Below are 15,592 nucleotides of genomic sequence, written 5' to 3'. Positions count from 1 at the left end.
TCTTTAACTTGAAGCACTGCTGAACCTTGCTCTTGGCAGCCGAAGGAAGTGCTGGGCAGCTGACGTCGCGGTGGGATCCTCGCGCAGGTCTGTATGAGCGTGTCGATCAGGAAACTGTGGCACCGCTTGGAGCTCCTCTCGTCGTCTCTCACCGGTCACCACTTCCACCACAGGCTGGCCTCTCCGACACAGTCCACCCACAGGCTTCTCCTGCAATCTTCACCACTGCCGTATTTCTCAAATAAAAATAAAAACTATGCTACTACTGCCAATTTAAAAAAAAAATATTTTAGCTATACCCCACTCCTGGTACCAAATTGTGTAGCCCGTGGGAATTTGTTACACACGCACAGGACACAATAACTGGGGTTTTATAGCTTTACAGTTTATTTCAACAGATCAGTTGGCAGTAGGACAGTAACCCAAAAATCTGAGGGCTGTTCTCAGATATAATACTTGAAAGGATATAAAAATAAAATACAAAAATGTCACAAAATACGGCAGTGGCCTTTGGATTTCTCAGCAATACCTCAGCTCACACTCCACACTGGAGTACACGGATGGCCGCACGTCTCATTCCCACGCACAGGAAGTAGCCGTTCTGTGCCCCACATGCAGGCCTCCTGAACAATCCGTTTCAGAAATACACGATCTTGTTAAAATACTGATGGCTTAACCTTTATATGTAAATGTATTCACATATTCCAACAAGTTATGTGCATATTTACCAATTTCCTGGCCAAAATAACACCTTGTGTACTACGATGTATCACATCCAAGCGCCGCATGTAGCACAGCGAAACAGGAAATTACAAGATCCACTTCCTGCCACGTCTTGGAACATAGTAATGAATTTTAAACACGGCCCTCTGGTGGCCAAAATGTGCAACAACAGAGACCAACTACCTGAACATATTTACATGTGCAAAACTAACAGATATGAAATAAAATGCTGTAACCAAAACAAAATAATTCAATAGCATTGCTGCTGTAACATAAAAGAAGACTAACACCTTAACCAGGATAGTCACTCAACCAGAATAGGAAATATTTATTTACCACCCGGTTACATAAACATGCCCGGTGTGATATCAAAGTGGCAAAGAAGGAGCAGTGCGAATCTCAGCAGGCACCATCACACCAGCCTAGAGTGACGGACCTGTTTCAGCGACAAAAACAGTGAGCCAATTCAGATGAGATATCTAAGCAAATAGATAAACTTATCGCAGAAATGATAGTTACTGACAACCAGCCATTTTCCGTTGTCTCCGATGTTGGCTTTCAGCGCATTGTGGCTGGTCTTAATCCAAGATATGCACTGAAAAGTGAGAAATTTTACCGCACTGAGAAGATACCTGAAATCCATGCAAAGGTTGTGCAAAAGATAAAAGCCCTTATCCAACCAGAGAATGCTGGGTTCCCATTATCGTTTACCACAGACTGCTGGTCTGGAAAAACAGAGTCCCTAATGAGCCTGACATGCCACTTCATTAACAACGAGTGGGAGAGGAAGCAAGTTGTTCTAAACACGACGGTCATGGAAGGATCCCATACAGGGCAGTACACCAAGGATAAATTCCTTGAAATGATTGAGGAATGGCACATTGACAAAGAGCGCATTGTCCTTGTCCTTCGTGACAGTGGTGCCAATATGTGACCCGCTCTGACGAAATGAGTCGGAAGTCGCAACATTCTATTTTGAGGTACGGGCAGATAACGTGAAAAAACAATGGATTAAAAATTTTTTTTTTTTAGCTAATTGCAAAGAATAGACATTAAAAAACAATCTCCCAAAGTTGTATAGTCCCTATAATTGAGGAAAGGCACGTAAATGACAATTCAAGTTGACTTGCAAGTTGTGTTAAATGCGTTAAAATTTAACAGGTTGAACAAATTCATCGACTTCTCTCCCGTTAACGTCTACCGTTCCTATTACCTCTGAGGATTTCCCTATCTCTGCTCGCTTCATAAAACCAATCAAAATGCTTAAAAATGTACACAAACAGTGACACAAACGCCCACAATAGGCGGGAAGTCACGTTTCGAGTGACTGGTGCACGCAATTGGTCCAGCCATCACTCCTGTCAAACTAGCTATCTGTGTTGGTGTAGCCTAAACTAATCGTAGAAAGTCTCTCAATATTCCATCCATCCATCCATCCATTATCTTCCGCTGGTCCGGGGATCGGGTCGCGGGGGCAGCAGCTTGAGCAAAGAGACCCAGACGTTCCTGTCCCCGGCCACTTCCTCCAGCTCTTCTGGGGGGACCCCGAGGCGTTCCCAGGCCAGCCGAGAGACATAGTCTCTCCAACGTGTCCTGGGTCTTCCTCGGGGCCTCCTCCCAGTGGGACGGGCCCGGAACACCTCACCGGGGAGGCGTCCAGGAGGCATTCTCACCAGATGCCCGAGCCACCTCATCTGACTCCTCTCGATGCGGAGGAGCAGCGGTTCTACTCCGAGCCCCTCCCGGATGACCGAGCTTCTCACCCTATCTCTAAGGGAGAGCCCAGACACCCTGCGGAGGAAACTCATTTCGGCCGCTTGTATTCGCGATCTCGTTCTTTCGGTCACTACCCACAGCTCGTGACCATAGGTGAGGGTAGGAACATAGATTGACCAGTAAATCGAGAGCTTCGCCTTCTGGCTCAGCTCCTTCTTCACCACGACGGGCCGGTGCAGAGCCCGCATCACTGCAGACGCCGCACCGATCCGTCTGTCAATCTCCTGCTCCATTCGTCCCTCACTCGTGAACAAGACCCCGAGATACTTGAACTCCTCCACTTGGGGAAGGATCTCATTCCCGACCCGAAGAGAGCATTCCACCCTTTTACGGCCGAAGACCATGGTCTCAGATTTGGAGGTGCTGATGGTCATCCCAGCCGCTTCACACTCGGCTGCGAACCGCTCCAGTGAGAGCTGAAGGTCACGGCCTGACGACGCCAACAGAACCAAATCGTCCGCAAAAAGCAGAGACCCGATACTGAGGTCGCCAAACCGGACCCCCTCAACGCCCTGGCTGCGCCTAGAAATTCTGTCCATAAAAATTATGAACAGAATCGGTGACAAAGGGCAGCCCTGACGGAGTCCAACCCTCACAGGAAACATGTCCGACTTACTGCCGGCAATGCGGACCAAACTCTGACACTGGTCATACAGGGACCGAACAGCCCATATCAAGGAGTCCGGCACTCCATACTCCCGGAGCACCCCCCACAAGAGTCCCCGAGGGACACGGTCGAACGCCTTCTCCAAGTCCACAAAACACATGCCAAATCTGACCAGTGATGACATGTTTAGCCGCATGTCGTCCTACAATCGCTGGTTGTATAGATGGTGTCCAGCAAATAACGTGGGCTACATAGATAATTGGCAATCTTTCTGGAGGAAACCTGGTCTGATGAGGAGAGACGGCATCCATCCCACTTTGGAAGGAGCAGCTCTCATTTCTAGAAATATGGATGAATTTATTTGCCACCCTAAAACATGACAACCCAGGGTTCAGACCAGGATGCAGAGTTGTAGTCTTACACACTTCTCTGCAGCTTCCCACCTGCTGCTACCCCCCCAATCGATTAACACAAAAGGAGCAAATCCTCTTGTGCAAAAAGAAATTATTAAAACAAAAACTTTAACTGAACAAAAACATCAAACTATTAAATGTGGTTTGCTGAATATCAGATCTCTCCTTTCCAAGTCTCTGTTAGTGAATGAGTTGATTTGTGATCATCATATTGATATATTTAGTCTTACTGAAACCTGGCTGAAACAGGAGGATCATGTTAGCATTAATAAAGCAACTCCCTCTGACTGTTTAAATGTTCACGTTCCTCGAACCACAGGCAGAGGAGGAGGAGTGGCAGCTATTTTCAGATCAGGGTTACTCATCAGTCCCAGACCCAAGATTAGTTTGAGCTCTTTTGAATCTGTGATTCTCAGTTTTTCCCACGCAAAGTGGAAATCACAGAAACCTCTTGTGTTTGTTGTTGTGTATCGTCCACCTGGCCCTTCTGTCTGAATTCTCAGAGTTTTTATCCCAGTTAGTGTTGAGTACAGATAAAGTCATTGTAGTGGGTGACTTTAATCTTCATGTAGATGTTGAAAATGACAGCCTGAATATGAACTTTAATTCTATATTGGACTCTATTGGATTTTCTCAGAGTGTACACAGACCGACTCACTGCCTTAATCACACCCTTGATCTTGTGCTGACTTATGGCATTGAGAGTGAACAGTTAACAGTGTTCCCTCATAACCCTGTCTTATCTGACCATTTTCTGATAACCTTTGAGTTTACATTACTTGACTATACAGTTTCTGAGAAGAAATTTACAAATAGAAGGTGTCTATCAGAGGATGCTGTAACCAGATTTAAAGAATTAATTCCATCATCCTTTTCTTCACTGCCATGTGCAGATATGACAGAGGACGACTACATAAACTTTACTCCAGCAGCACTTGACTCTCTTGTTGACAGCACTACAGTTTCAATGCGTACAGCACTGGACAATGTTGCCCCTCTGAAAAGGAAGGTAATCAGTCAGAGGAGGTTGGCTCCTTGGTATAATTCACAGCTGCGTGCTTTAAAGCAGACTGCAAGAAAGCTGGAGAGACAGTGGCGTTCCTCTAATTTAGAAGAGTCTCAGTTAGTCTGGAAAGATAGTTTAATAACGTATAAGAAAGCCCTTCGTAAAGCTAGAACTGCTTATTATTCATCATTGATAGAAGAGAATAAGAATAATCCCAGGTTTCTTTTCAGCACTGTAGCCAGTCTGACTAAGAGTCCGAGCTCTGCTGAGCCAGTTATTCCTTTAACTCTCAGCAGTGATGATTTCATGAGCTTCTTTAATAATAAAATTGTTTCTATCAGAGAGAAGATTGATGGAGTCCTTCCCACTATTATCAGTGATGTATCATCAAGTACAGCAGCTTTAGAAGTATCTTTAGAACCTTATTTGTATTTAGACGGCTTCTGCCCAGTTGATCTCTCTGAACTAACAACAGCAATAGTCTCTTCTAAACCATCAACTTGTGTTTTAGACCCAATCCCAACCAGACTGTTCAAGGAGGTTTTCCCCTTAATTGACACTTCCATATTGGATTTGATCAATTTTTCTTTGTTGACAGGATATGTACCTCAGACTTTTAAGGTTGCTGTAATTAAACCTTTACTTAAAAAACCTACTCTTGATTCAGAAGTGTTGGCTCATTATAGACCTATATCCAATCTCCCTTTTATGTCTAAAGTTCTTGAAAAAATAGTTGCAGCTCAGCTTTGTGATCACTTACACAGAAATAATCTGTTTGAAGAGTTTCAGTCAGGATTCAGAGTGCATCATAGCACAGAAACTGCACTGCTGAAAGTTACCAATGATCTCCTCTTAGCCTCTGATAGCGGACTTGTGTTTGTGCTTGTCCTGTTGGATCTCAGAGCTGCATTTGATATGGTCGATCACAGTATCTTATTACACAGACTTGAACATGTTATTGGGATTAAAGGAACTGCATTAGGCTGGTTTAAGTCATATTTATCTGATAGATTTCAGTTTGTTCTTGTAAATGAAGAATCTTCCTCACACACCAGAGTAAGTCATGGAGTTCCTCAGGGTTCTGTGCTTGGACCGATTCTTTTCATTTTATACATGCTTCCATTGGGTAACATTATTAGACAGCATGGCATAAATTTCCATTGCTATGCTGATGATACTCAGCTGTACTTATCTATAAAACCAGATGAACCCAATAGGTTGGTCAGACTACAAGCATGTCTTAAAGACATAAAGACCTGGATGACTCAGAACTGTCTGCTTCTAAATTCAGACAAAACTGAAGTCGTTATCTTTGGACCTGAGCGTTTCAGGGAGAAATTGTCTAGCTATATAGTTACTCTAGATGGTATTTCCTTGGCTTCTAGTTCTACAGTGAGGAACCTTGGAGTTGTTTTTGACCAGAACTTATCATTTGACTCGCATATAAAACAGGTTTCTAGGACTGCCTTCTTTCATCTTCGTAATATTGTTAAAATCAGGAACATCTTGTCTCAGAGTGATGCAGAAAAACTAGTCCATGCATTTGTTACTTCAAGATTGGACTACTGTAATTCTTTATTATTGGGCTGTCCCACATATTCTCTGAAAAGCCTCCAGCTGATCCAAAATGCTGCAGCCAGAGTTCTGATGAGAACTAACAGGAGAGATCATATTTCTCCAGTTTTAGCTTCTCTTCATTGGCTCCCTGTTAAATTCAGAATAGAATTTAAGATTCTTCTCCTTACATATAAAGCTCTTAATGACCGAGCTCCATCATATCTTAAAGATCTCATTGTAAGATATTTTCCTAACAGAGCACTTCGTTCCCAAACTGCAGGTTTACTTGAGGTTCCCAGAGTTTCTAAAAGTAGAATGGGAGGCAGAGCCTTCAGTTATCAGGCCCCTCTCTTGTGGAATAAGCTGCCAGTAAATGTCCGGGAAGCAGACACCCTTTCCACTTTTAAGACCAGGCTTAAAACTTTCCTTTTTTATAAAGCTTATAGTTAGGTCTGTTGAATCTGATAGTGTGTCTGCTAGTGTGTCTTGTTCTACCTCCACCTCTGGCACCCTCTATACTTTCATTACCCCCTACCCGAACCAGGGTTTGAATCCCATTCCCGCCTACCTTACCTCTTTTATTTCTACCCCTACCCGAACCAGGGTTTGCATCCCCACCCCGCTGTGACTGGTGTGCAGTTGGTGAGAGTGAGTTGTATGGCTTTGTTTTTGCTGGTATTTTTAGTGATTATAGGACTGTTTAGGTGAGTTTGTCTGCTGAATCTGCTAGTGTGTCTTGTCCTGCCTCCACCTCTGGCACCTTCTATACTTTCATTACCCCCTACCCGAACCAGGGTTTGAATCCCATTCCCGCTTTTCTTACCTCTTTTATTTCTCCCCCTACCCGAACCAGGGTTTGCATCCCCACCCCGCTGTGACTGGTGTGCAGTTGGTGAGAGGCTGAGGTAGCTTGTGGCTGTAAAAGATGGTTCTATATATGGATCTATATAGGGAGTATAGGGAATTACTCACTGAGTCTGGTCCTTTATTTATTTATTTATTTTCGTTAGCACAAGTTTCTTGTGTTTACCTTGAATAGGGATGGCTCAGGTGATCCTGAAACATCCCATAGTTGCTATAGGCCTAGACTGCTGGGGGGCCTCATCTGTCACACCTTTCCTCACTTTACTCTCTTTATGTATATGTGACATTATTGTGGTCATTAACTCGTGTTTCCCTGTTTCAACAGATATCCTTTGAATGGTGTTACAGTGCCGCCGCCGCCGCGTCCCCCCCCTTTCTGTCTTCTCAAACCCCAGCTGGTCGAGGCGGATGGCCACCCTTCCTGAGTCTGGTTCTGCCAGAGGTTTCTTCCTGTTAAAAGGGAGTCGTTTCTCTCCACAGTCGCCTCAGGCACGCCGCTCAGGCCGGGAGATTGGACCGAAAAAACAAAAAGTTTTCAGTGCAATCTGTTGGTTTTCTTAGCTAGGAAATTGTTTTTGAATTGGCTCTATATGAACGAATTGGATTATTTTATGAATTATGATTATTATTAATTAATTGAATTCCAATTGGCTTGAATTGGACTTACTATCTAAGTGCCTTGAGATGACATTTGTTGTATTTGGTGCTATATAAATAAAAATTAATTGAATTGAATTGAATGTAGACCGGTTGGGCGAACTCCCATGCTCCCTCCAGGATCCTGCGGAGGGTATAGAGCTGGTCCACTGTTCCACGGCCAGGACGAAAACCACACTGCACCTCCTGAATCCTAGATTCGACTATCCGGCGGATCCTCCTCTCCAGTACCCCCAAAAAGACCTTACCAGGGAGGCCGAGGAGTGTGATCCCCCTATAGTTGGAAAACACCCTCCGGTCCCCCTTTTTAAAGAGGGGGACCACCACCCCGATCTGCCAGTCCAGAGGCACTGCCCCCGATGTCCACGCGATGCTGCAGAGGCGTGTCAACCAAGACAGCCCCACAACATCCAGAGCCTTAAGGAACTCAGGACGGACCTCATCCACCCCCGGGGCCTTGCCACCGAGGAGTTTTTTGACCACCTCGGCAACCTCAGCCCCAGAAATGGGAGGTCCCACGTCCGAGCTCCCCAACTCTGCTTCCTCATCGGAAGGTGTGTCGGTAGGATTGAGGAGGCCCTCGAAGTATTCCCCCCACCGACTCACGACGTCCCTAGTTGAAGTCAGCAGAGCCCCGCCCTCACCATACACGGTGTTGACGGTGCACCGCTTCCCCCCCTGAGCCGCCGGATGGTGGACCAGAATCTCCTCGAGGCCGTCCGGAAATCGTTCTCCATGGCCTCCCCGAACTCCTCCCAAGCCCGAGTTTTTGCCTCAGCAACCGCCGAGGCTGCGTTCCGCTTGACCTGTCGGTACCCATCAGCTGCTTCCAGAGTCCCACTGGCCAAAAAGGCCCGATAGGACTCCTTCTTCAGCTTGACGGCCTCCCTCACCACTGGGGTCCACCAGCGGGTTCGGGGATTGCCGCCACGACAGGCACCGACCACCTTGCGGCCACAGCTCTGGTCGGCCGCCTCAACAATGGAGGCACGGAACATGGCCCATTCGGGCTCAATGTCCCCCACCTCCCCCGGGACATGGTTGAAGCTCTGCCGGAGGTGGGAGTTGAAACTCCTCCTTACAGGGGATTCCGCCAGCCGTTCCCAGCAGACCCTCACAATACGTTTGGGCCTGCCAGGTCTGACCGGCTTCCTCCCCCACCAGCGGAGCCAACTCACCACCAGGTGGTGATCAGTTGACAGCTCCGCCCCTCTCTTCACCCGAGTGTCCAGGACATACGGCCGCAAGTCCGATGATACGACTACAAAGTCGATCATCAGGCTGCGGCCTAGGGTGTCCTGGTGCCAAGTGCACATATGGACACCCTTATGCCTGAACATGGTGTTCGTTATGGACAATCCGTGACGAGCACAGAAGTCCAACAACAAAACACCACTCTGATTCAGATCGGGGGGGCCGTTCCTCCCAATCACGCCCCTCCAGGTCTCACTGTCATTGCCCACGTGAGCATTGAAGTCCCCCAGCAGGACGAGGGAGTCTCCCGGAGGAGCACTCTCTAGTGCCTCCTCCAGGGACTCCAAAAAGGGTGGGTACTCTGAACTGCCGTTCGGTGCATAAGCACAAACAACAGTCAGGACCCGTCCCCCCACCCTAAGGCGGAGGGAGGCTACCCTCTCGTCTACCGGGGTGAACCCCAATGTACAGGCGCACAGCCGGGGGGCGATAAGTATGCCCACACCTGCTCTACGCCTCTCACCTCAGGCAACTCCAGAGTGGAAGAGAGTCCAACCCCTCTCGAGGAGGCTGGTTCCGGAGCCCAAGCCATGCGTCGAGGTGAGTCCGACTATATCTAGCCGGAACCGCTCAGCCTCGCGCACCAGCTCAGGCTCCTTCCCCAGCAGAGAGGTGACGTTCCACGTCCCAAGAGCCAGCTTCAGTAGCCGAGGATCAGACCGCCAAGGTCCCTGCCTTCGGCTGCCGCCCAGCTCACATTGCACCCGACCCCCATGGCCCCTAGGTGAGCCCGTAGGAAGGGGGACCCGTGTTGTTTCTTCGGGCTGTGCCCGACCGAGCCCCACGGGCACAGACCCGGCCACCAGGCGCTCGCCGGCGGGCCCCACCCCTGGGCCTGGCTCCAGGGGGAGGCCCCGGTGACCCGCGTCCGGGCAAAGGAACATGGCGTCCAAAAGTATCACTCATCATAGGGGTCTTGTGAGCTGTTCTTTGTCTGGTCCCTCATCTAGGATCTGTTTGCCATGGGTGACCCTACCAGGGGCTTAAAGCCCCAGACAACATAGCTCCCAGACTCATTGGGGCATGCAACCCCCCCCACCACGGTAAGGTGACAGCTCAAGGGGGAGCTCTCAATATTCGTCATTGTCAAAAAAGTCATCGTCTTATTACAATATTAGTATCGTCTAGTACTGTAGTATCGTGTAGTGTGTTGATCTGTGTTTTTGTTTTAAAATGTCATTCGCTAAAGAAAGTAGAGTCGCGAAAGCTTTAAACTCTCTTGTGGCATCCAGTTTTAGCTCTGCTGCTGGACAGCAAGACTTGCTAGCGCTAGTTACTGATTTTTTTGGAGCTGAGGTGATATCTTCTGAAGAAGAAAATGACAGCGATGTTGAAGACTCGGATATGGAAAAGGAGCAAGAATTCGCCACTCATGTGGAAGATGACGATGAAGTCATTGAGCAACCTGTGACTGATATTAATGAGGTGACGAGAGCTATGTCGAGCTTTGAAGCAGTGTGTGTGGGAACAAAAATAAATATTTTGGGCTTCAGTCTGGTTTAATACCATTTTATATGTGTACAAATGCCTTTGGTAAAATTAAGATTTAAGATGAAGAGTTTATCCCTTTAAATTCACTTTAAATTCACAGGATTTTGAAAGATGTCAACAAAAAAACAGGCAAAAAACTTTAAACGCGATTTTCTCAGGTTTTCAATTGTAAAAAGAGGGTGGAAGATCATAAATCAAATGGCCATATTTTGAAAACCATCCAACGTATGACTTTGACTATGGAATCATTTTAAAGCTTATTTCCCTTCCTTTCTTTTGATACCAAAATCTCAATTTTGACATTTGGGTCACTGTGACTCATTTTGCTGGATCAGGTCACATATGATGAAAAGCATGAGGCTTGCTGAAGTGCCAGACCTCAGCTGCACTGCTCACCAGTTGCAGCTTGTTGTAAATGATGGCCTGTCCTGTCAGAGAGCAGTGATTGACACAATTGCTACAGTGAAGCATTGTGTCACACATTTTCAACATTCTCTCCTGGCCAAGGACCGTTTTAAAAAAATTCAGAAAGAACTTGGCCTTCCAGTCCACCAGTTCATCCAAGCAGTTCCAACCAGGTGGAACTCAACACTCCACATGCTGCAGAGAGCACTGGAGCAGAAAAGAGCATTAACACTATACTCTGGGGAGTATGGGGGGTTTTCTGCTCCAAGTGCTCACCAGTGGTAGCTAATCTTGTGGAGACCCTGATTCCCATTGAGGAGGTCACGCTGGAGGTGAGCAGCAGCAGTTCTTCTGCGTCCTCAATCATTCCATGTGTCAGCGTGTTGAAGATGCTGCTGGAGGATGAAGGACCCAGAACAACCGGGATCAAAACTCTTCGGCAAGGTTTGAAGGAAAGCCTCATCAAGAGGTTTGCAAAGCTTGAAGAAACAAAGCATGTTGTTCTGGCCTGTCTGCTAGAGCCAAGTTATAAGAATCAGGCCTTTTCCTCTGACCACACATTATTGAAGGCGAAGCAATGGCTCAAGGATGAAGTTGAGAGTGCCTTGGCGGAGGCACATGATGATGAAGGAACTTCAGCACAGGAGGTTGATGTGGAGCAAGAGGCCGAAGCAGAAGAGGACACTGCAGAACAGGACCGAAAAAAACAGAGGAGAGATGAGGCACCATCTGGCAGCCGGATAGATGCCATGTTCAGTTCTCTGCTGCGACCACACACTGGAGAGGCAGTCACAGATGCTGGTCTTGATGAAGAGTTGAGATTGTATCTCATGGAGCCCATCATTGACAGACGAAAGGGGGATCCACTCCAGTGGTGGAACAGCATGAGGATCGCTTCAAGCTTCCGTCAAAACAAGCCAGAAAGTTTCTTTGCGCGCCGCCCTCATCTGTACCCAGCGAACGGGTCTTCAGTGAGATCTCTGCAATTTACACAAAGAACAGAAAAAGCCTCACTGGACAACACCCAAGCGAATGTGCTTCCTCCACTACAACATTATCCTGCTAAATTGGCAATATTAGGCTTGAGAATGGGCATTAAAGCATCCCAATGTAGATGGTTCATTGTAAAATTGTACAGGGATGTTTATGTTTATTTTACTGTTTAGAAATGCTATAAGCAGCTCCCTACACTTGATTTTTAGTTCTCAGTCAGTTCATTTTCTATTACTTCTTAATATAAAAAATAGTATATATTCAAGTATTCTCATAACAGGGAATGATTTATTTTTTTATTGATAATTATGTATTTATATTATTATTTTATTTCCCGTTTTATTCTAAGTTATGTTTGGCTTTATTTTACAAATGCTGCTGGCAGCTCCCTGCACTTTGCATTTTTACGATTAAAAAGACTTAATGGATATGAAAGTTTGTGTCAGTGTGCTATTTTTAATTTATCGTGAATAATGTTTCTATTTATCGGTTGCACATATCGGTTATCGGCCTCCCATTTCCATAATTATCTGTATCGGCCCTGAAAAAACCATATCGGTCGGGCCCTAGCTGCAAGACATTCGTAACAACGAGGAATTTATTGACTATTATAGCTCCTGTGCAGGCTGTAGAGCCTTCATGTGCCAAAGGACTAACTCAGATCTTTCTACGCGTGATAACAGCTGATGTGGAATCTCACACTGCAGACCTGGCTGACACACTTCCCTGGATCTGTCCAAATGACACTGGAATATCTGGTGAAGCTCCCAAACCGGACGGTCCGACTGACATCTCCCACTGGAACAGTGTTGGTGCCAAACCAAAGTCATCAACCCCAGCCAGGATCTGGTCTCATGTTGTCCATCTGTCTACAGATAATCCCAGCACGAAACCTAAACCTCCAGCACTCACTCTGCCACCTGAAGTTCCATTGCATAATAGATACGATCCGTTGACTCCAAATAGAATGTGTGATGATGAATGCAACCCAAACATGAATGAAAACAAGAGAAAGGGCCCCAAACCTCAGCCAAGGGCTGACCAGATTATCAGGAGAAGCCCAAATCCCACAACCAAGGTGAGGACTACAGAAGCGATCGACACCTCCACACAAAATGGAATAGATACTATTCTGATAGGGGACTCTATAACACAGCATGTCAGAATGGCAAAGACAGAAAATATAATTTTTTCTGATACATCAGTCAGGGAAGTGATAGATATTTTGCCGACCATTCTGTCTACTCATCCAGATGGCACGAGGATCATTGTCCACACAGGGTTTTTTGATATTTTTAGAAGGAAGACTGGCTCTGAGATCCTGAAGAAAGACTTTTCTCTGCTGTTGGAGAGACTGTGTCACTATGGAGCACACCGTGTCTAAATTTCAGGCCCCATTCCTACTGTGGGTAAAGGAATTGAACTTTTCAGCAGACTTCTTGGCCTGAACACATGGTTGTCAAATGCATGCATCGCCCATGGGATTAAGTTCATTGATAACTTTAATATCTTTTGGAACTGTAAGGAGCGTTTCAGACCTGATGGCATGCATCCCAATCGAACTGGATGCAGATTACTTTTTTGCACACTTACGTCATGCTGTTGGGACGGCAAACCCAAACATGACTGTACAGATTAGACTGAAGGACACAGCAGCGAGGCAAACAACCCCCAGCCCTCCCCCTCACCAGACCCTTTACTCCACATCACCCAAGGTCTCCATAGGATGTCTCTATCCCAGCCAGGACTCCAGCGACCCCCATCAACCAAGAAACGCAGGGCACTCCCTCCTCCTCCTCCTTACATCATCTGTCCTGGCAGAGCAGGACACAAGGGGATGTGCAGGATGTTCAAGGAGCAGCAGAACATCCAGAGTTCAAAACAAAGATAGCATGCCATGATGTGTTCAGGGTCCCTGCTATAGTAGTCCTACTACTGACAGCTGTTCTGAGAACAAGCTGAGACCCAATAGGATTCCTGTATTAGTTGGTAAAAGAAGGAATCGAAAGCAGTCAACTTGCTGGGTGAATCTATCTAATCTGTTAACAGTACCACGTACAACTCAGAATACAACAGAGACCAGTGTAAACTCAACAAAGCTAGCCTTACTTAATATTAGATATCTGTCCAATAAGTCACTGTTAGTTAATGACTTCATAATTTCACACAATTTAGATTTTCTTTTTCTGACAGAAACATGGTTAACAAAGAGCACAAGTGCCACTGTTCTTAATGAAACAGCCCCCCCAAATTTTTGTTTTATGGATAAATGCCGAAATGGGAGGAAAGGTGTGTGTGTGTGTGTGGGGGGGGGGGGGGGGCTGCCTTATTTAAAGATACATTGTACAGTGTAAAGAGATCTCATTTTGCAATTTCACTTCTTTTGAATATCTTAGTTTTATTTTAAAGGGTGTTGCTAAAGTCCTGTTCTTAATCATTTACAGATCTCCAGGATACTGTGCAAGTTTTATTGATGAATTTTCTGAATTATTGTCTGTTATTTCGACTGATTTTAACCATTTATCTTGACCGGGGATTTTAACATTCACATAGATAACATGACGGATGGTAATGCCAAAGAATTTTCTTCTGTGCTGGACATGTTTGGTTTGTGGCAACATGTAACAGAACCAACCCACCTGCGAGGTCACATTCTGGACCTTGTCATTTCTAAAGGTGTTGATATTTCTTCTGTTGTGGTTATTGATTTGGCCTTGTCTGACCATTTTTTGTATTTTATTTTATTTAAATATTACTCAGAATGTTCAAACAACCAGCTTCTCAGCTTCTCTGTTGCACCGATAAGAATCAAGAGCACCTTGAGCAAACAGAAAACCCCATGGAGAAACACCACTACGGTCAAAGACCTAAAAAGAGAATGCAGGAAAGCTGAACGTAAATGGAGCAAAACAAAGCTTCAGATTCACTTTGAGCTGTACAATAAAAGCCTGCGTAGTTATAACAATGAGCTGTGCAAGGCCAGACAGCTGCATTTATCTGAAATGATTAATAAGAATGTCAACAACTCTCCAACTCTGTTTGCTATGGTTGAAAAACTCACAAATCCTCCTAAACAGTCAAACCCAGACCTCCTCTCCACAGAGAAATGCAACAAACTTTTTTAGCCAAAAAAAAAAATCAAAACAATTAGACAAAACATTCACGCAACACAGACAAACAAGAAAACTAATCTGTGTCTAGAACTTGGAAATAAATCTGACGTTATGTCACAATTTAATATTGTTGATTTAAAAATCCGAGAGGAAACAGTTGGGCATCTGAAATTAACAACTTGCACCCTGGACATAATACCATCCGACTTTTTAAAAACTGTTTTTTACCTCAGTAGAAAGTGATCTCCTACGAATAGTTAACAGCTCACTGGCATCAGGCATTTTTCCCAAGTCACTAAAGACAGCTGCCATTAAGCCACTCCTAAAGAAGAGAACTCTAGACGCCTCTATGATGAACAGCTACAGACCTGTCTCTAATCTCTTTTTTATATCTAAGATTATTGAGAAAGTTGTATTTAACCAGCTCAATGACTTTCTGAATGAAAGTGGAAGTCTTGATAACTTTCAATCAGGCTTCAGACGTCATCACAGCACTGAATCAGCTCTGGTCAAAGTGTTAAACGACATCAGGTTGAATACTGATTCTGGTAATGTTTCAGTCCTGGTTCTGTTGGACCTCAGCACTGCGTTTGATACTGTAGATCACAGAATCCTGTTGCACAGGCTGGAAAACTGGGTTGGACTTACTGGAGCGGTCCTTAACTGGTTCAGGTCCTACTTAGAAGGCCAGAGTTATTTTGTTACAATTGGCAGCTATTAATCTGAGCGAGTG

This window comes from Odontesthes bonariensis, chromosome 7 (assembly GCF_027942865.1).
Source record: "Odontesthes bonariensis isolate fOdoBon6 chromosome 7, fOdoBon6.hap1, whole genome shotgun sequence".
NCBI classification, from domain to species: Eukaryota; Metazoa; Chordata; class Actinopteri; order Atheriniformes; family Atherinopsidae; genus Odontesthes; species Odontesthes bonariensis.
This window is presented reverse-complemented; position numbering follows the sequence as displayed.